This window comes from Euprymna scolopes, chromosome 23 (assembly GCF_053919585.1).
Source record: "Euprymna scolopes isolate OS-2025 chromosome 23, ASM5391958v1, whole genome shotgun sequence".
Taxonomy (NCBI): domain Eukaryota; kingdom Metazoa; phylum Mollusca; class Cephalopoda; order Sepiida; family Sepiolidae; genus Euprymna; species Euprymna scolopes.
In genome coordinates this window covers 113,664,640-113,686,975 of record NC_136504.1, presented here as the reverse complement: position 1 = coordinate 113,686,975, position 22,336 = coordinate 113,664,640, and the positions used below count along the sequence as shown (strand labels likewise).

Sequence of the window (22,336 nt, the reverse complement as noted above, 5' to 3'; positions counted from 1 at the left end):
TGTGTGTGTGTGTGTGTGTGTGTGTGTGTGTGTGTGTGTGCGTGCGCGCGTGTGTATATGTGTGTGTGTGTGTGTGTGTGTTTTCATACTATTTAGACATCATCATCTGTGGATTTGTTATCAAATTTGGGATATTAATAGAGCTTAATTTATGTTTCGTGACTTCAGATTGCCCCAATTCTCGCACTCGGAGATGATTTATGCCCCCAATAGCAGCGTCGGAATGTTTCGAGCTGCCAGCCATTTTGTGAAGCCTTAAGTGGTAGCAGGCGAGGCTGTAGTCACGCTCGTAATGGCGATGGCTATAATGTCATTCGCCCTAATTATAGTCCTTATTAGCCAGACCTGTTGAATGTCACCAGGTCACAATAAGGGATGACGATAAAACAGACCGGCCGTATTTCGGAGGTCTTTATTGAAATTAATATAGCATTCATTATTTAAGTTGGTCTTTTTATTACTTTATTTCTTGGTGTAGTTTAATGTACAACAAACAGTAAAGGTTGTCAAGTGTCGATGAGTCTTTTCTGGGAAAGTTATCCGACTGGGAAGTGAAATTCCACAATGTATAATATACTCTGCGTATTATACGTTGAATGTAATACTATTTAAGAATTGTATATGGACAGTTTATAAAAACTGAAATAAGATACAACAGAAATGAAATTGATATCAATAATTCACAAAAACACATCCTAATAAATCTATAATCTAAAATATAGATGGCGCCACTCGATGCCTCTGTTCAGTCTCAAGAGACAATGGACATCCCTGTAAGAGTAGCTGCGCGTGTGATTGTAAGGCAAGGGTTGTGCAATCTCCAACCACGTCTCTCCTGAATCGGCACTGCTTGGGTCCAGTGGCAAGGAGAGACCCAAGATGGAGGGGAAATAATGCTGAGGTAAACGGAGAGCACATATAGCACCTGCTATTTCCAAATGGTTACCCATCTGGTACTGGCCAGGCTCAACGTTGCTTAACTTTGGTGATCTGACGAGAACTGGTGTGTCAATGCGATTATGCGTAAGACGTCACTAATTTGAAATCAATATTTCCTTTACTTTCCCCCTAAACAAGACACAGTGCCACTCGAAGGCGAATATTTGGGATCAAATATACAGGGTCACTATGTAGGGAGTTGAGCATCGAAATGTCCGTTCACCTTATATTTGCACATCTGCATGTCAGTATAGTCAGGGAAGCAGGAAACCGGGAAGGAATTACAAAATCTAACAGTCTGAAGGAAGAAACTATTAGAGTAGAAGGCTTTACTGCATCTGAAATGTAGACGAAGAATTTTGCTGTTTGTCGGGTTATTCTTTTTTTTTACAAGGTGGTCACCACTTATCAAGGCCCGGAAGCCACTCGGGGATAAGGGTTATTGTAAGTACAGTACGTTAGTGTGGAGATTTAATAAAGTGTCTACTTAAGGGGGCGGTTAACCAGGAATTTGTTTACGTTGGACTTGAAGACATCCAGGTTGTAGTCAGGTGAGAAGCAGGCAGACGGAACAGACATTCACAGGCGTGCAGTTCTAGAAAGGAGCTTTGTTCATGGAATCTACGTTTTAATTTAGGCATAGTGGATTCAGCTAGACGAGTGTTTTTCGTAAAAGATTGACGAGGGGGGGTTCCAGAGATTGGAGTTCAGATGAGCAACTGCCATGGAAATAACGATAAAACAAAGATAGGCTTGCAACGTCTCTTCTGTGGGAGAGAGGTTGCAGGGAAGAGAAAAGGGCATCCTCCACTAAGCCACGAAGTCTATTTTGTACTATGTCAAGGTAGGATAGGCTGTTTTTAGCAGCTCCTGCCCAGATATGGCAGTAGTATTCCATCCTTTGACATACTTGGCTTTTATATAGATGGAGAATTGCATCAGTAGTGAGATATCTTCTGGAGCGTTAGAAGGATCCCACCATCTTTCCAGCGACCTTGTGCTTCGATTTTGTCAGAGCACTTTCCATTAAAGTAATTGTAAATCAGGCACAGTGATGAAACATTTCGGCGATGTGACAGAGGTTGGAGTTTGGTTGATAGTGCGGGGGCCTGTTAGATTGGAGAATCTTTTTTGGACCTTGTTTGAGAACGAAGAGACGAGTGGCAGATGCATCAACCTATATGTAACACAATACTCGATGCATAGCTAAATGGTGGCTTTACTATGAATACTATTATGCCATACGTTCTTCAGAATTGTCTAATCTATTCTCTGCTTCCTTTGTTCCAGCTTGTTTGATTCGTTTGTCCAGTGGTCTCTGTCAATGGGGTCAAAATGGATGTTTATATTAATGCAAACAAGACAAACTTACCATGGGTCCTGGATATGACCTTAAACTATATCCGATGGTGAGGCCCCAGCTTGCGGGCTTTGGGGAGTGTGGAGCCACCCTTTAATTGCCATTGCTCCCAGGTCCACTCTGACCCGGAGTGGTAGTACCTGTAAGGGTCCCAACTATGGTCTAAATAGAAACCGACTTGAAGAAAACAAATATATTATATTAAAATATTTTTCTACAAAATCTCTGGATTCGGCATTAAATAATCTGAAAAGGGTTGATATGCCGTAAAGCAAAAGCAAGCAACCAACAAACAAACTCACCACGAATATTAAAGTAATAAGTATTATGTAGTCTTATAGTAAAAAAATACTGAGTGATTCACTTAGGATGAAACAAATGACGTTTCTTGCTCTTTCAATAGAATAATGTCCCTTTTTCTTATTAGGATCAGATTTTATACAAGCATCAGCTTAAGGTTAAACTTAGATGTGATAGGCAAAATATTGCATTCTATAGAGTTAGAGAAAGGGTGAATAAAAGTGGCAACTGGTTTAAGAAAAAAGTCCAAGCAGACTATTAATTAATGAAATGAATGAATCCCGCCAATGTTTAAAATATATTATTCAAGATAATAATTGTGCAGTTTAGAGATCACGCTGAAATAATATAACGTTATTATTTAGAAAACTATTCTTATTATGTGAAAGGAAGCTTTTTAACTATTCTGTACTTTCATCTAACAATGTAATAGTAAACAAATACTGCACCCCACACACTCACCTATTATTAAAATAGCATCTTAATTAATCGTTTAGATTGAAACGTGTATATATATATATATATATATATATATATATATATATATATATATATATATATATATATATATATACTAGCAGAAGTACCCGTCGTTGACTGGGTTCAAAAGCAGCCTACAGAAAATGGACTGTGTTTGATGAAAATATGATAGGTTATGAAAAGGAGGGGGTTGTAAAGAGATAGGTTTTGATACTCAAAAATTTTACCCTAAGCAAAATATGCTGAAAGTAAAGATAATTTTCGCGAAAATATATTGTTTATATCAACTTTGTTTCCATTCGTAGCCAAGAGTGACCAACAAAATGATGTTTCCTCTCAAAGAGAAAATGTTATATATATAATAATATAAATATACAAGAAATAAATGTTACCATAGTCAAAAAGAGTTACTTTTATGGTAGAAAAGTTCATTGGTTTGTATTTTAAGTAGTTTGTAAAAAAAATTTTTTTTTTTTAATTCACGAACCGGTTAAAAAAATCCAAATGGCAGCGACTTTGAAATCGAGAGCCCCGTTTTCAATTTGAAGGAGGGACACCTGAGCATTCTGTGTTAACAATTTAAGAGAGTTCCGTCAACGTAAGAAATATTTATATACATATTTTAATGTTTTCCGTTATTTCATGCTTGAGAAATATTCGATTATGACATGTGTAGTTTATATAAAAATTCATTTAAGTACTTATCGCCTCAAATTCCGTTTTAATTTCGGTTCGCTAAAATTATTTCAAGTAAAGAGCATTAAAAACTATTTCAAAACAAAAAAAAAACATGAACTGAACTTTTATTGACTATGGTAACATTTATTTCTTATATATTTATTTTTTCGAGTAGTCATTTGCTGGCTTTTCTCCTAAACACTCCTACTAAATAATATCGAGGAAATACCGAAAAACAAAGACACAAAAACAGTTTTGAAAAATAATGAAGCTTTACTTACTTTAGTAAAATAATCCGAAACAGCAAAATGGGATATTAAAAAAATAAACACGTAATTACTTTAGTTTTTTTAAAGCAAAGAATCGATATAAATATTAATAAGAAGAAAATGGCGCCCTTTTCAAGCAGAACAGCTTCGTTTCAGCTTTACAGTATTGAACGGTGTAGTATTACGCCGTCGGATTCAGGGTTGTACCATTGTAATGTAAAGAACACGCAGAAAGGGTTGTAATCAACTGAATTCCTTCTAGTAAACTGACAAAAAAAGCTTAAACAGATATATAAATAAAATAAAAAGGTTATGTAAATGTTTTTAAAAAGACACGTAATCACGTGAGAAGAATATTTTCCTTCTTTTGACACGATAACAAGTAACGTTCTTATTGTTTATTATTTATCTATTCATCTATTTTCGAAAGAGTGCCACGTGCAAGTGGAGAAGGCAAAAAACAGAGTTATGCAAAATTTGTGTCGATAATTGTCTAAAGTTTCGACTTTTTTTTTTGGCTTTCACTTTAATAAGAACGTGAATTTATGAGGTGAATTTATTCGACACAATATGATTCAACTAAAAAAAATAAAGCTAACGTGAATTAGAATTAAAGTTAAGGTGTTATTGTGGACCTTCACCCCTTTTAAAAAACCTTGTTAAACTTTGTGACATATTTCCATTCTATGGAGGTCAGACGCGAACGAACACTCAATAATTTTATTATACCATATTTCTTCAACATGAAACATAATTATCAAAGTATACTTACGCAAATAGATATGAAAAGACTTTGTTAAAGTTTGTGCCATATTTCCATGGAGTACAGGCGCGATCGCAGACCCCAAAATTTATTATACCATCCCTATTTAAGTTGAAACATACTTATCAAAGTATTCTTATGTACATCTATATCAAAAACACTTGTAAACGTTTTTTTTTTTACATTTTTTATTTCCATACTTTGTGGACCAGTCGCGAACGCAAACGCCACAATTTTTATGAACCACTGTTCTGCCTGATCAAACATACCCATTCCTGATCATCGATACATCTTCTATCATTATATGTAATCATTTTTTAAAATAGTCAACCATATAGGAGCCTATCCGTGACAACACACACACACACACACACACACACACACGCACACGCACACGCACACGCACACACACAGACGTTCAGCTTTATATTATAGATATATATATTTGTTTCTATATTCAATACTTCTCAAATGGTTGATATACAATAAGAACTCGTGATAAATCGCAAAGATAATTGGTAGTTGAAAATAGGGAAGTGGATACTGGCGAGGGCTGGCGAACCAACGTACCTGGGTCGATTTTGATTCCTATTTTCTTTGCTTATCCACAAGGGCGAAGTTAGACACAAGGTCGGGTTTTAATGTGGGCAATATCCAGCTTCCTGAAAAGGATTATTATTATTATTATTATTATTATTATTATTATTATTACTAGTATTACTATTATTATGACCTAAATAATTTCCTTGGCTTACTTTTGCTTTTATGACCCAATCCCCGGCAAAGATACGTTAGCAGTCGAAAGATACTGAAGCGACTATCCAATCAGCTGTCAGAAAATTACAAATCTCAATAAAAGCGTGAAATTCATCAAATCAAAGAAGAAAAAAAATTAACCGAAAATGTCAAAATGAATTCCCCCATTTCATCATGTTAAGAATGACTTTCTAAATAGAGAGCCATTCTTAACATTAGGAAAACCGCGTTTTAAATTAACTGTCTAGCAATCTTTGCTTTGGCATCTTTCGGCTGGTTACGTAATTTGTCGACAGATACCGACGTCAAGTTGCTGGAGATGTTGTTTAAAACTGGATAAGTACCCATTTTTCACCGAGCCAAAAGGCCAAATAATTTGTGTTCAAATGTTGTTGCTTTTTCAGTTAAGATGTTGGTGACCTTCAAGTGGTCCATCCTGTGCTTACAGCGGAAAGAAATACCGGATATAAAAAAGTCAATTAAGTAAAAAAGAAAATCGTAACTTTATTTCATGCATTGTGTTTTTCATTAATTTGCGAAAATATTTACACGAAACAAGGTACGTGACAATTGCTAAGTGGTTAACGACACGAACTGGCAACCTAGGAGTGGCAAGTTCAAATCCAGTTCTTTACACAGAAACAATTTCACTTAGGATTTTGGCAACTTTTACGTGATGCCTCTTGTAAATGTCTAATGTCTTTCTAGAAATAATTCTGACTAGAAAAATATCGGGTAAACCAATGCCAACAATAAAATATTTGCATTCATATAAAATGATGATGATGATGACCTATTTATGTTCTCAACCACCATGTACTATGTTTTCTGCATTAAACGATTTATTCTCTCTCTCTCTCTCTCTCTCTCTCTCTCTCTCTCTCTATATATATATATATATATATATATATATATATATATATATATATATATATACATTCTAGCAAAAGTACCCGTCGTTGACTGGGTTCAAAAAAGCCTACAGAAAATGGACTCTGATTTATGAAAGTATGATAGGTTATGAAAAGGAAGGGTTGTAAAGAGATAGCTTCGAATTTGGGGGTATCAAAACCAAAGCAAAATATGATGAAAGTAAAAATAAAATAGATGAATCCATAATTTATTATACCATACCTGTTCACACTTAAACACTTATCACAATATTCTGTGGATCTATATTCAAAACCTTGTTAAACTTTGTGACATATTTCCATTCTATGGAGGCCAGGCGCGAACGCAGACCCCACAATTTTATTATACCATCCCTATTTAAGGTAAAACATACTTATCAAAGTATTCTTATGTACATCTATGTTAAAAACACTTGTAAACGTCTTTTTTTTAATTTTTTAATTTTTTATTTCTATACTTTGTGGATCATGCGCGAAGGCAGACCCCCACAATTTTAATGGACCACCGTTCTGCGGAATCAAACATGCCCATTCCTGTGTCTCGATACATCTTCTATCATTATAGATGATCAGTTTTTTAAAATAGTCAACCATATAGGAGCCTATTCGTAACCACACACACACACACACACACACACACACACACACACACACACACACACATTCAGCTTTATATATATATATATATATATATATATATATATATATATATATATTCTAAAGAAGATTTGAGTAAAAAAATGTCAAAATAAAAATAAAGAATTCATTCTCGAAAATAAAACAAACTAAATTTAATCTATCTCCGACTTAGCACTTGCATAAGCCGACCTCTAAAAAGTCTACAATTATTGAAATAGAATTCAACTATATAAGGATGGAGAGAGAGAGAGAGAGAGAGAGAGAGAGAGAGAGAGAGAGAGAGAGAGAGAGAGACAGACAGAGACAGAGACAGAGAGACAGAGAGAAGATAACCTTTACTAAAATTCTTAAATAATAAAAGGGGATCATCAGCTCTTACCATATAGTTGTTTCAGAGATTTAAAAACGGGACAGCTGTAATATGCACGGCTCTCCAGTGGATAATAACATTTCTCCAATAAAAAATACACGAATATAAAAAAATGAAATATTAATCTATATATCTATAAAAGTGAAAGTGTGTGTGTGTCTGTCTGTGTACATTTCCCTACACAATAACTCTCTCAAATTTCAGACTACAGACTCTAAATTTGATATACAGGGCATCGAGATTGGGAAAAATCTTTGTAATCCGTTTTCGGCCAGAATTTTTGCTGTTAAGGGGTCAAAATTCAACGATTTGACCTTTGAGAACTCTACCAAACTCCTCTGATAATTTAATTTCGGGTATAAACAATTGAAATTTTAGATATCGGTTCCCTGGACATGGATCTAACTTAATAACTTTATTTGAGCCCCAAACAATAAATGTTAAGGGGTCAATGTTAATAGGGGTCAAAGTTAAAACAAAATTGACCTATGTGGTCTCTACAAATTACTCAGACAATTTCTGGTCTAAACATTTGAACTTTTACATAAAGGGTATTCAGAGATAGGGCACTATAATCAGTTTGGGTCGAAAATTTGAGCTACCAATATATAAGTATGTATGTATGTTTGCATGTCTGCCCAAAACTTTCGACAGAGGCGAAGGATTTTCACAAGATCAGTTTCGTTTTGAAGCTAGACCCTTCAGATGAAAAATACCGAAAAAAAATGGCTGAAAACATTAATTTCTTCACCTGGGCACTTTTCTACAGTAGGGGTCGCTTTTTTCACCGATATTTTCGAAAATCATCCCCTTTTTTCGATTGTCTAGCCTTAATTTAAACCTACGTCACTTCTGGTTTGACGGTGGTCGTAACAGCAAAGACGTCCCGTTTTTCCCCCGTTCTTTTTCTTCTTCCCCGTATGGGTTCCAGCATGCCGTCCTACTACCACATTATTTTTTTTTTGCTCAACACATACCTTCAAACATGCGGGCAACGCCGGGCACCCATGCTAGAAATATTTATAGTTAAATTTAATAATAATAATAATAATAATAATAATAATAATAATAATAACAACAACATCATTATAAGATCTATTTCTGAAACACGTTAACATATAAATGTTATGAAAATAAAAATACATAAAAGCTTAAGTACCTTAGGTACCAGAAAGGCAAATAGATAAGAGGAAGGAAACCTAGCTATACAGATCTAAAAATAATATATATATATATATATATATATATATATATATATATATATATATATATGGTAAAACTGGTAATTAGTAAAAACCTGAATACTATTGCAAGGCAGATATGTGTTTTATAATTTATTACCGTTTTATCTCTTTGATTACATATGTTTCGGATGTTGGACCATGTTTACGATCAAACAGCTTCGTCAGACCTTACAGAAATGTCTGTAAGGTCTGACGAAGCTGTTGTATCGTAAACATTGTCCAACATCCGAAACATATGTAACCAAACAGATAAAACGGTAATAAAAAATAACACACACACACACACACACACACACACACACACACACACACACACACACACACACACACACACACACACACACACACACACATATATATTAGCGATGGGACGATATTTTTTCTCGATTCCGATACAATTACTGATTCCGTAGTAAATTCCGATTCTGACACAATTACCGATTCCGATTCCGATTCTTTATAAATCTCTAATTATTTACCTATAAAAGTGTTATTTTTTCCTGATTACTGTAAAAAACACATCTTAAATATGCATATATTTTCTCAAACGTAAAAACACGCTTGTGAGGGGGTGATCTATAGATTTTAGTTTTACTGGAAATTTAAATCAATAAATATTTATTATTTTATTATTACTACTAGCAGTGGATGATGTTTCTTAAACAAAAATCAAACAAAAAAGATAATTTAACGAATCGGTTTTGGCATTGGAAAATAGGCTCAAATTTTTTCGATTCCGATACCGATTTCGATACCGATGCTGATATCCCCATAAAACTGCGATTTTTCCAATTCCCGATTTCGATTAATCGTTCCAACACGTCATATATATATATATATATATATATATATATATATATATATATATATATATATATATATATATATATATAAAGCTGAATGTGTGCGTGTGTGTGTGTGTATGTGTGTGTGTATGTGTGTGTGTATGTGGTCACGAATAGGCTCCTATATGGTTAACTATTTAAAAAAAATTGATTACATATAATGATAGAAGATGTATCGAGACACAGGAATGGGTATGTTTGAGCAAGCAGAACGGTGGTTCATCAAAATTGCGGGGTCTGCGTTCACGCCTGGTCCACAAAGTATGGAAATAAAAAATTAAAAATTAAAAAAAGGTTTACAAGTGTTTTTGATATAGATGTACATAATAATACTTTGATAAGTATGTTTTAACTTAAATAGGGATGATATAATAAAATTGTGGGATCTGCGTTCGCGCCTGGTCTCCATAGAATGGAAATAGGCACAAACTTTAATAAAGACTTTTCATATCTATCTGTGTAAGTGTACTTTGGTAATTATGATTCAGTTTGAAGAAATATTGTATAATAAAATTATGGGGTGTTCGTTCGCGCCTGACCTCCATAGAATGGGAATATGTCACAAAATTTAGCAAGGTTTTTTAATATAGATTCACAGAATATTGTGATACGTGGTTCAGTGGGAATAGGTATGGCATAATAAGTTATGGGGTTTATCTATTTTATTTTTACTTTCGTCACATTTTGCTTTGGTTTTGATACTCCCAAATTCGAAGCTATCTCTTTACAACCCTTCCTTTTCATAACCTATCATACTTTCATAAATCAGAGTCCATTTTCTGTAGGCTGTTTTTGAACCCAGTCAACGACGGGTACTTTTGCTAGTATATACACATATATATATATATATCATGTGCATCACTCTTTAAAATTTTAACTATATATTTAGCCTTCAATGGTATGGAGGTGACTGCGTCTAAGTGTTTAATGACACGGACGGACAACCTGGGTGTGCCAAGTTTTAATCCAGTTCCTTGCACAAAAGTTACTTTCGCTTAGGATGTTGGTAACCTTCACCCGATCCCTCTTGTGAGTGCCCGATGTCTTTACAACGGGGAAACCAATGCCAAAAAACAGCTTAATTTGATTCATACACAATGATTTAATGACTAGAAACAAAGGCTGTTATATTCGTTGCTAGTGATGACGGCGAGATTAGCTATAACGATGCTGGCAATGGTAGGATTTATTTCTAAGCCAACACATACACAGTTAAATATCCATAGTCGAAATGTTTCACACGATGACCGAAGACCCATATCAAAATATCGAGTTACGCCAGCTGCTCTACACAGATTGTATTTCCTTGAACGCATTCCTATACAATTCTAAATAATCTGTTGTTTTTTTTAATACCACACTCGGTGGTTGAGGTAGTTGCATCGTCATCTGTCTAGATAAGCAGCCATATTGTTTTTAGTTATTTTAGAGACAAATACAGTCTATGTTATGATTGTGTCTTTAAACGGGTCATCGTCTGTGCTTTCATTTATGAGACGCAGATGTTTGAAATACAATTTCCATAAGTCTCCCACGGATACATTTGAAATATAATTATTATTTGTGTGTAATGTTTAAATATTGTATAGACTTGTCTTTGTCTGTCATGCTTAAGTTTGAAATAACATTTTAGTTATCACGTTAAATATCGCTTTTGTTTGTCTGCCACGCGAAAGTTTGAAGTACGAGGTTCCTTCTATAAGTTTCCAGACTTTTTATACCGGCATTTAAAACTGTCGAAGATTCTGTAAAATTCAGTATGTTATTATGTTATTGCTATACATCTGACCAATTTTTATGATTTCAGGTTCAAATGAACAGCTACAGTAGAAATTGGAATACATCCTACTAAAGTGATTGTCACAGCTGGCGAATATCAAAAAATGCAATCTGGACGTGATGATACTTTAGAAGAACGATATACAATAAAATTCTCTTTTAAACTTGGGGAAATGCCATGGAATGCTTCAGACTGCTTGAAATACAATTTTTATTTGTCTGTCACGCTTTAGTTTTAAATCGTATTTTTGTAACATTACAGTTTGAAATAGCTTGTTTTGTCATGCTCAAGTTTATAATAACATTTTGTTTGTCTGTCACGCTGTTTGAAATAATATCTTTACCTTCACGCTACGTTTGAAATAGTATTTTTATTTATCATGCTCGAATTTGAAATAACATTTTGTTTGTCTGTCATGATAAGTTTAGAATAATAATATCTGTCTGTCATGCTAAAGTTGAAATAATATTTTTTCTGTCACGCTAAGTATGCATATTCGTAATGCTGTCGTTCGACCTTCACCTGGCAAAATTAAATTTAAATTTTCACATTTTGCACCGACTTTCACAGGCTAAAACCCAAATATAAAGTTTCGCATAGGTTCGAATACCCTATATATAAGGTTTCACTTTTGTTACAATTTAAAAACATTATCTTTCATCTAGCAATTAATTATATAGATATAAAATTTTCAATGATTTTTTTAAAAAGTGCAACAGAATGTACATTACATAAAATAAATCCAAGGTAATTTTTTTTATTCAATTTAAATGAAATTTTTATACCTTACTTTGTAATATTTATACAAGTGTACTATGAAGATAAATAATATTAAATTGAATCTTGTACCTTTATTTTTAAAGCCTATAGTAAAAACATTTTGTTTAACAATTTTCATGCCGTGGATGAAATGGTTTTCTAACTTGTATATATATATATATATATATATATATATATATATATATATATATATATATATATATATATATATATATATATATATATATATGAGAATAATGGAAATAGTATTCCGACGAAATAGAAAAATAAAAAGGAACAAACCGAGATGTTTCGTCTTTATTTCGAGACTTTCTCGGGATGAATGAAATCAAGAAAAAAAGAACAAAGAAAAAACGTACTGTTTGAAAATTTTCTTGTTAAAAGTGCGAGGTTGTTTCATTCTAGAAACGGAAAAAGATGTTGGAAATAAAAAAAAAGAGGGGGGGATTGCGTTCTTAAAGAGAGGGAAATTTTTAATAACTTCATATAGTGGTTAATATATTTTTAAAAGATATGACGCAGTTAATATTCTTTCTGGAAAAATATGTCCGTAAAAATTCAAATCTAGGTGTGTAACTGAAAATGAATGTGTTTTTGTTATGTAATTTATTGATTGAGATTATATGTATTAATTATTAGAGGAGATTATATATATATATATATATTTATTTATATGTATATATATATATATATATAATATAAAGCTGAATGTGTGTGTGTGTGTCTGATCACGAACAGGCTCCTATATGGTTGACTATTTTAAAAAATGATTACATATAATGATAGAAAAAGTATCGAGACAAAGGAATGGGTATGTTTGATCTGGCAGAAAGGTGGTTCATTAAAATTGTGGGGTCTGCGTTCGCGCCGGGTCCACAAAGTATGGAAATAAAAAATTAAAAAATTAAAAAAAAATGTTTACAAGTGTTTTTGATAGAGATGTACATAATAATACTTTGATAAGTATGTTTTAACTTAAATAGAGATGGCATGATAAAATTGTGGGGTCTTCGTTCGCGCCTGGCCTCCATAGAATGGAAATAGGCACAAACTTTAATAAAGGCTTTTCATATCTATCTGCGTAAGTATACTTTGATAATTATGTTTCAGTTTGAAGAAATATGGTATAATAAAATTATGGTGCGTTCGTTCGCACCTGACCTCCATAGAATATAAATATGTCACAACGTTTAACAAGGTTTTTTAATATAGATCCACAGAATATTGTGATAAGTGTTTCAGTATGAACAGGTATGGTATAATAAATTATGGGGGTTATCTATTTTATTTTTACTTTCATCATATTTTGCTTTGGTTTTGATACTCCCAAATTCGAAGCTATCTCTTTACAACCCTTCCTTTTCATAACCTATTATACTTTAATAAACCAGAGTTCATTTTCTGTAGGCTGTTTTTAAACCCAGTCAACGACGGGTACTTTTGCTAGTATATATATATATATATATATATATATATATATATATATATATATATATATATATATATATATATATATATATTTATATATATATATATTTATATATATATATATTAGTTATTTGGGTAAAATAGATTTGGGATATATATATATATATATATATATATATATATATATATATATATATATATATATATATATATAAACTAAACATAACCTGCATAATAACTGTATTGTCATACTGTTTATGTGACTACATTAATAACAAATAACTTTTCATACTCTACTGCGTTCAAAAATTTTCAATATGGCGGTTAAGAATGCAATATCAGCTGTTCTGCGTTTACGGCTTACGTCGTATTTTCTATTTTCCCGCGCTTGCCTGACGTTGATGCTTGTCAGTTATTGTTTGCAGAATCGCCGTCGCACAAACAATGTTTTTGTTATTTCTTTACAAACGAAAAAGCAGAAAACGCAATGTTGCTTGATATTCTAGAAGTGTGTTCCACATTTAGAAATTCCATTACGTTCGGTGTTTTGCTTTTCAAATTCCTCAATTTTCTAAATTACAAAACAAACACTCGTATTGTAACTTCTTGTGGTAACCCACCCTTTACTTTTTCATCGTTCAATAGGATTGGTATTTAATTTTGATGTCAGCATTTTATTTTTCTGTGAGCATGCTTTAATGGTCGCCATCTTGAAAGATAGAGCATTAAATTTTTCTGCGAGACCTCTTTTCATGTCGCTATCTTGAAATACACATAGAAGAAGGGTGGGAGTGTGTGTGTCTATGTGTAAGGGAGAGAGAGAGAGAGAGAGAGAGAGAAAGGAAGGGAGAGAGAGAGAGGTGAGAGTGAGAGAGGTGAAAGAGAGAGAAAACCAAATATTTAAATGCTCCCCCTCATCGTCCTAAAATACCCTACAGTGAAATCGAATTTTCGTAAAATAAAAGCAAACTAAAGAATACATACTTTAACAGGACAAATATTTGTAGAAACATAATTTTTTTCCTTTGAGCTAATTTACTATTTAAGTTAAATAATCATGTTTTTACTTTTTATTAAAAAATAATAGCATTTACTGACGTCATTAACGCAAATCTAAACATAGGAATCGATTCAAAATTCAGTATATTATTGCTATACATCTTATAAGATGACTGACCAATTTTTATAATTTCAGTTTCAAATGAACAATTGCAACAAAAATTGGAATATATCCTACTAAAGCCTGATTGTCACAGCTGGTGAATTTCAAAAATGCAATCTGGATAGGAGGACACTTTATAAGAGTGATATGCAATGCAATTTTGTTTTAAACTTAAAACAAATGCCATAAAATATATGGAAAGCTTCAGTCTGCTCTTGGAGCATCTTGCGTGAATCGAGCATCAGTTTTTGAGTTGTATAAGAGATTCAAGGAAGGCAGGGAGTCTGTGAGGGATGATGAGAGGTTTGGGAGGAGTAAGGAAGTCAGAACATCAGAGTTGATTTGCCCGATAAAGAATTTCATGTTTCCTGTGTCAATAGAAACAATAAGTGTACAATTTGATGTCAAGGTGGGAATTGTACACACAATTATTCGCAAGGAACTGAAGATGCGAAAGTTTTGAGCAAAGTTTGTCCCAATGGTGCTCCATCATTGTCACAGACTATTTAACCAAGATGGGCATTAAAACAGTTGTTCATCTTTTTTATAGTCCAGACCTTGTCTTTTAACTTTTGGTTATTCTCTAAGCTCAAGGAAAACCTTAGAGGATGTCATTATGAGACAATTGAGGAGAGGAAAGAGACTGTGACAAGGGTCATTGACACGCACACATAAGAGGACTTTCATGGGCTTTCCAGAAGTTAGAACGGTACAACAAGTGTATTGCAACCGGAGGAGATTACTTCGATGAGGACTAGTTTCATATTTGTACTATCAATAAAAGTTTCCATATGAAAAAAAAGCCTGGAAAATTATTTAAAACACATCGTACACGTATACTTGACATTACGTGTCACTATAATCACAAGTTGACGATTTCAGTATACAACTATAATGATAAAATAATAGATATCCATCAATAGAAATTAAAAACACATGTTACTTACTCATGATAATAATTAAGATGCCGATACACTCGGATACAGTTTCAAATAATACCTCGGATATATTTTTCTTACACAGAGATGAGATTCTGACATTTCCTTCTACTCCTCCATGTCAGGGTGGACCTGACCTGGGAATAGTGGTAATAAAGGCGTGACTTCACATTCCTAAAATCTTCCGAATTTGGGCATTACTAGCTGATGTGGTTTGGTATCATATGTAGACAATATTATTATATATTTAATTCATAGATTGAAATATGATAGGTATTAGCAATCAAAATTACACTTGGAATAATAACAACTGTGAGGGGAGGGGTCTCAGACTCATCGTTGGGGTCTTGCAACTGGATTTGGTTTCTTGTCATATCTAGGACGTATCGAGGGGGGGAGTCTGATGTTTTGTAAGTTAAGTAGATAGAATGGACGAGGAGTGAAAGGGTTTCAGACAGAGAGAGGTGGAGAGAAGAATGATACTAGTAAGAAGAAGAAGAAGAAGAAGAAGAAGAAGAAAATGCTACGAATAAGACTTAAAAGAAAACAAAAACAGTCACAACTGCATGGGCAAAATCAATACACTGGGAACTATGCAAACAACTGCATTTTGAACACACAAACGATACAGATAGATACCGGAGACAGTACTTGGAAAATTAAAATCACACAATGTTATGAAACATGGCGGTACAAACTAAAGTAGAAGAAGTAGAAGAAAAAAAAGAGGAGCAGAAGAAGAAGAAGAAGAAGAAGAAGAAGAAGAAGAAGAAGAAGAAGAAAATAAAGAGGGGAAGGGGATAAGAAGAACAAACGAATTAAGGCGATTGGAGCGATATCTAGTTAAGTTTACAGATATGCATACCCACACCAATTGTAACGTCTCGTATCATTCATTTGTCGTTCCGTAGCGATTGGTGTCTGTCTGTCTGTTTGTTGAACATCATTCATTATGATATTGTTGGCATTCATTTCTCTGATATCTTTCTATTCAGAATTCTTTCTAGAAGGATATCGGGTACCTACAGGAGGGACCACGTCCCTAAGCAAAAGTATTTCTGTAGAACGAACTGCATCTCTTAACCATTGGGCTACCATCACCTCTCTACGGCTGATGCTGCACGACAATTAGGACATTTCAATGGCCTTTTACCTGTTGGGCTGAGGCATCCATTCTGGGTAGCTCTAAAAGATCCACCAGCTCGATTCTGGCCACGGGTACGCAAATGCGTGTGAAATAACGTCACTGGTAAATAAAGACTACAAAAGGGAGAAAGAGCACGTTAGAGAGCACGATCACGTTAGAAACGTGGATGACGTTCGAGAGTACGTTCAAGGGACGTAACGACGTTAACAAAAGAATGAGGAAATAAATGTTGTACAACAAAAAAAAAGCCAACTTTATTATTCTTTGTCTGCTTTGCGACTGAGGTTACAACGTGTTGGTTCCCGAACAAAGTTACACATATGCATTTTAATGAAAAGAAGCTTATTGTATAACAAATCCTCCTGAGTTTTTGATTCCAAATCTAATATATAAACGGCTATATGTCTGTTTGTCGGTCTGTCTGTCAGTCTCTCTATTTCCATCTTTTAAAACTCTATCTCCCCCGAAACTAAAAGTCGCGGAGCGGCGCTAGGAGTCTCAAATGATTGGATTTTTTTTTAACGGGCCGTTCTTTTATGGGCCTTTGACCGATTAAAATTGTTTTTAAATGATCAAAAATGAAAAAATCGTTAAACGTTTTGTACATTCTTCATCTTAGTTTATTTTTAATTTTTAATAGATTTATATTGCATGTCACATTAGAGCAGTGGTAACGTCATCAGCTTTGAATGCTTCGATTTCGATTCTTGCTGATGGAACCCAAATTCTTTTATTATAGTTTTTACAGAAGAGACGTCGCGAGCCTGTCTTTGTTTTATCGTTATTTCCATGGCAGTTGCTCGTCTGAGCTCCAATCCCTCGTCCCCCTCCCTCATCAATCTTTCACGAGAAACACCCGTCTGGCTGAAACTACTGTCAACAATTTTCCCCACTCTTTATCTGTGCCTAAATCCAAACGTAGATTCCATGAGCAGAGCTTCTTTCTTAGAACTGCAAGCCAGTGGAACTCTCTGCCGCTTGCCTGTTTCCCACCTGACTACAACTTGGACGTCTTCAAGTCCAACATAAACAAACTCCTGACAAACCGCCCCCTTAAGTAAGACACTCTATCAAAACCCCCAAAACTAATGATTACTACAATACTATCTCATTGATTACTGTACACGCAATAACCCTTATCCCTGAGTGGCCTTCGGCCTTGATAAGTGGTGACCCTCATGTAAAAAAAAATATCTTGTCCTTTTCTTTTCACGTTTTAACAACTAGTCCTTTACTTTTCTATGTTTAAGCTTAACCATATTACTTTTCATGCTCTCATATTTCAATTATAATAGACACATGGATAACTAAATTTGAAAAGATACACAAAGCATTATTATTGCAGTTCACTAAGGTACTCATCAGTGATTTCTTAATGACAATAACCGGCGGTGTTTCCTGAATTATGTGTGAAAACAAATCTTCTATGATTACCAATATTCCGCTTCTTTCAACAACCACTGGAAATGATATTGCGTTATCGCAACATTCGTTTACCATTCATTTCTCATTAGCATTGGACTATTGGTCTTCTATGGAATTTTTGCTGACAATAAACCCCCTTAAGATGCCAAATACTCCCCGCAACCTTCCAATAGAGGTTTGGTTAGTGCTTTCCCTTCCATCCTTCTTGTAACTTCACGACTATGGTGTGTGGTATAAACCGATATTTCTACCATTACATTGTTGTTGCTATTTTTTTGGTGGGGGGAGCAATTTATAAAATTTATTCCAATTTTAGTTTCTTAGAGTTCATGGGTTTATTATTATTATTATTATTATTATTATTATTATTATTATTATTATTATTATTATTAGTGAGGGGGTGGCTTTGCCCGGTCGTAAAATACGCTTAAATATGATATTTTAATTTATCCAAAATTTCGTATATTTTATTATGGAGTCGTGATTTAAAAAAAAAAAAAGAAAAAATGTATTTGAGCGCCATCAGCTAAAATTGAAATCGAAAGCAAAACTGTAGCATTGACAGCTTGTGACGTTACCACTGTACCAACCGTCCATAAAAAAAAAAATCCAATCATTTGAGGCCTCTAGCGCCGCTCTGCGACTTTTAGATTCAGAAGAGATAGTTTTAAAAAATGAAGACAGAAAGGCAGGCATAGTTTGTTTTATAAATTAGATTATTACTAGCGGAGGGTGGTCACCCAGCTTTGCCCGGACGTAAAATACACTTAATATGATATTCTAATTTGACCAGATTTCGTATATATTATTATAGCGTCGTGATTTCCAAAGTAAAAAAAAAAAAGTATTTGAGTGCCATCAACCAGAATTGAAATCGAAACTATAGCATTCAAAACTGGTGACGTTAACATTGTACCAACGTGACACACATATGTACTGATTAAAAATAAAAAATAAAAAATAACCAACATGAATGTACAAAATGCATAACGATTTTTTCAATTTTGATCCATTTTTATCTCTTTAAAAACAATTTTAACCGGCTAAAGTTCCATAAAAGAACGGTCCGTAAAAACTCCAATCATTTAAGGGCTTTAGTGTTGCTCTGCGATTTTTTGTTTCGGAGGAGATAGAGTTTGAAAATATGGAGACAAGCGGACAGACCGACAAACATATAGCCGTTTATATATTAGATTGGACACAAATAAAAGTCTCATTTCAAATAAGAACGCTTTGATATACGTAAGTATCCTAAATAACAATTTGGAAAAATGACCAAGGAAAATTTTATTTAAAAAAAAAAAAAAAAAATTTTTTATCGCATTTTGTCGCATTCATTATTACTTGGTTGAATGACTTACCTCCCCCTGTCTGACGCGATTTCCGCTCTTGTAAAATCCGGATAGGTAAAAATACGATAAAACTGATTTTTACGTTTTTGAATTTAGAGATGAGGATTAGTTATTCGTATTATTTGAATTCTTAGGAATACTGTTCTCATCTTGAGTGTTATTTTCACAACGTTTCAGCCGATGTAACATTTGATCTTCGTCGGGTGTATCTTGTTAAACTCAGGAATGCTTCTCGGAACGGAATTTCGAAAGGAACCCTTTATTTACTCCACGGGGGTAGCATGTTCAGATATAACTAATGGTCGCTCGCTAATAAAAACGGGTGGTGTTTCCTAGAGCCAGAGTGACAGAAGGTCACCTCGTATTTCCAATAATCCTAGCTTGTTTCTGTTACTAATTGTAACTTGATGTGCTCATATCGATTAGAAAAGATAATTGTCAGAAAAAAAGAAACTGGCAAAACGAAAACTTTGACAATTTGTCTAAACTCAAAATTTTATCGAGAGATATGGTTAATGTATATCCAATTACTGTCCCAACCACTCTCTATTGGAAAACTTGCACTGCACGGTCATCGTTCGAATAGTATTCCAGCCCAGTCAACCATCAGATTTACGAATATTTTCTGTTCTCGCAGAATGTTGTACGTAAAAACAAAACATTTTGTCCGGTTTTGTCTCAGCAGCTTTCCTATTATTTAAGCTAGTTCGGTTAACTACCTTCCAAAGCCAACATAGTATGAGTCATTTTTTTAAATGACCTTTTCCCCTGTTGACTGAGGTCAACGCAACAAAGTCCTGTGTAGTCCTAGGGGGGTGGTCCACCCTCCCAGGCCTTGCCTCCCGACTTTCAGGATAAGTTTATTGCTTACTGCCTGAGGCGCCCTACCGGGAAATGCCAACAGAGTTGCCCAAGCATTTTTTTTTTTGCTGGGCCAAAGTACTCCTCCTGGGGCGTTGGCTTGATCTTTCCCACTTTCTTAACCTTGTGTTGCATCTTCCTGCTATTATTTTGGGATTCAAGAGACTTTTTTTTTTGTAATATATCAGTTAGTGCAGGGACGTGAAGAGAGGGGGTGCTAAGGGGTGCCCAAGCACCTGCTTCTTTTACTCTTATTTTAAAAGTGCCCTTTTCAGAGGAATGTATTATAGGCCTGTGCACCACCGTTTTTTTTTTACTTGAGCACCTGCCCTGAACAAGTTCTCTTACTAGTGTCACTGAGGGGTGAGGATGATAAAAAACGAATAAGAAATGGAATTATAAACAAACAAGACAGAAAGAGAAACTAAATGCTTACGTAGCGGTCGAAATAACGGATATGTATCGATATATCGATAGACTAGCGGGGGAGGGGCGCCCGGCTTTGCCCGGTTGTAAAATACGCTTAAATATGATATTTTAATTTGTCCAGATTTCGTATATATTATTATAGAATCGTGATTTCAAAATTAAAAAAAATAAATTATTTGGGTGCCATCAGCTAGAATCGAACCCGAAAGCAAAACTGTAGTATTCCAATCTGATGACATTGACACTCTACTAACGTGATACGTATATAAACTAAGAATAATGTATAAAATGAATAACTTGTTTTTTTTTTTTAGTTTTGATTTCTTTCTAACTCCTTAAAAACCATTTTAACCAGCAAAAGATCCATAAAAGAACGAGCCATAAAAATCCAATCATTTGAGGCCCCTAACACCGCTCCGCGACTTTTAGTTTCGGAAGAGATAGAATTTGAAAATATGGAGACAGACAGACAGACAGACAGACAGATAATGAGTTTTATATCTAATATATAAAAGGTATATGTCTGTCTGTCTGTCTTAGTTTATTTTTAATTTTTAATCAGTTCTTATGCATATCACGTTTGTACAGTGGTAACGTCACTAGCCTTGAATGCTACAGTTTCGGTTTCGATTCTTGCCGATGACACCCATATACATTTTTTTTTTTTACTTTTGAAATCACGACTCTATAATAATATATACGTGATCTGGGCGAATTAAAATATCATATTTAAGCGTACTTTACGCTCGGGTAAAACTGCCCCACCCAGCTAGTAGTAGACAAATAGAAAGACGGAAAATTAAACCAAAAAATGGGGACTTACATTGTTGTTGAATTTTCCAGGCTGGTGTCTCCTAGGATCCCTCACATTAAAATATAAATCGTCTCCTAACAGTGTGCGTAGTCACAGTGCATGGTTCGGTCTATCCTTATAAAATGTCATCGGGGTAAATAAGAATTTTACGACTGAAATTTATTTGGAGAGAACGAAAAGGAGATAGATAGATAGATAGATAGATAGATAGATAGATAGATAGATATAGACAGATGGGAGGCGGTAGAGAGAGATAGAAATAGAGAGAAAGAAGTTGAAAACAAGTGTAATAGATGAGAAGATAGATAGATAGATAGATAGATAGAGAGAGAGAGAGAGAGAGAGAGAGAGAGAGAGAGAGAGAGAGAGAGAGAGAGAGAGAGAGAGAGAGATAAGTGGTTGGGCTATAAATGGCAGAAAAATCGCTGAGGCGGGTTGTGCGTGGGGAATGAGGTGTGTGTTAAAATGTTAATGGAGGGAGGGTGAGTCTCTACTGATGGAGAAATATTTGACTCAGAAGCAGCGTCCGCGGTGGTTAAATGTGAAACTACAGCAAATAGTGAACTGGGATGGGGAGGAGGTGGGGATAAAAAGAAGAAACGTGAATTACGGCGATGGGAGAGAGTGATATGAAGTTGTGTACGAACAGTGGGGGGGGGGAAGTAG

General features: G+C 34.3%; 1 protein-coding gene across 2 annotated transcripts in view; it reads right to left on the bottom strand.

Moving 5' to 3' along the window:
* LOC145246132 (cholecystokinin receptor type A-like) overlaps positions 1-22,213 on the bottom strand; it is a 73,626-nt gene extending 51,413 nt beyond the window's left edge. The window contains exon 1 of one of the 2 annotated variants that reach the window (XM_080107979.1): positions 21,680-22,213. The gene's annotated coding sequence lies outside the window, so the exon portion shown is untranslated. The remainder of the gene's footprint in view (positions 1-21,679) is intronic. The other variant, XM_080107980.1, reaches the window with a different exon arrangement.
* Positions 22,214-22,336: the final 123 nt, after the last annotated feature.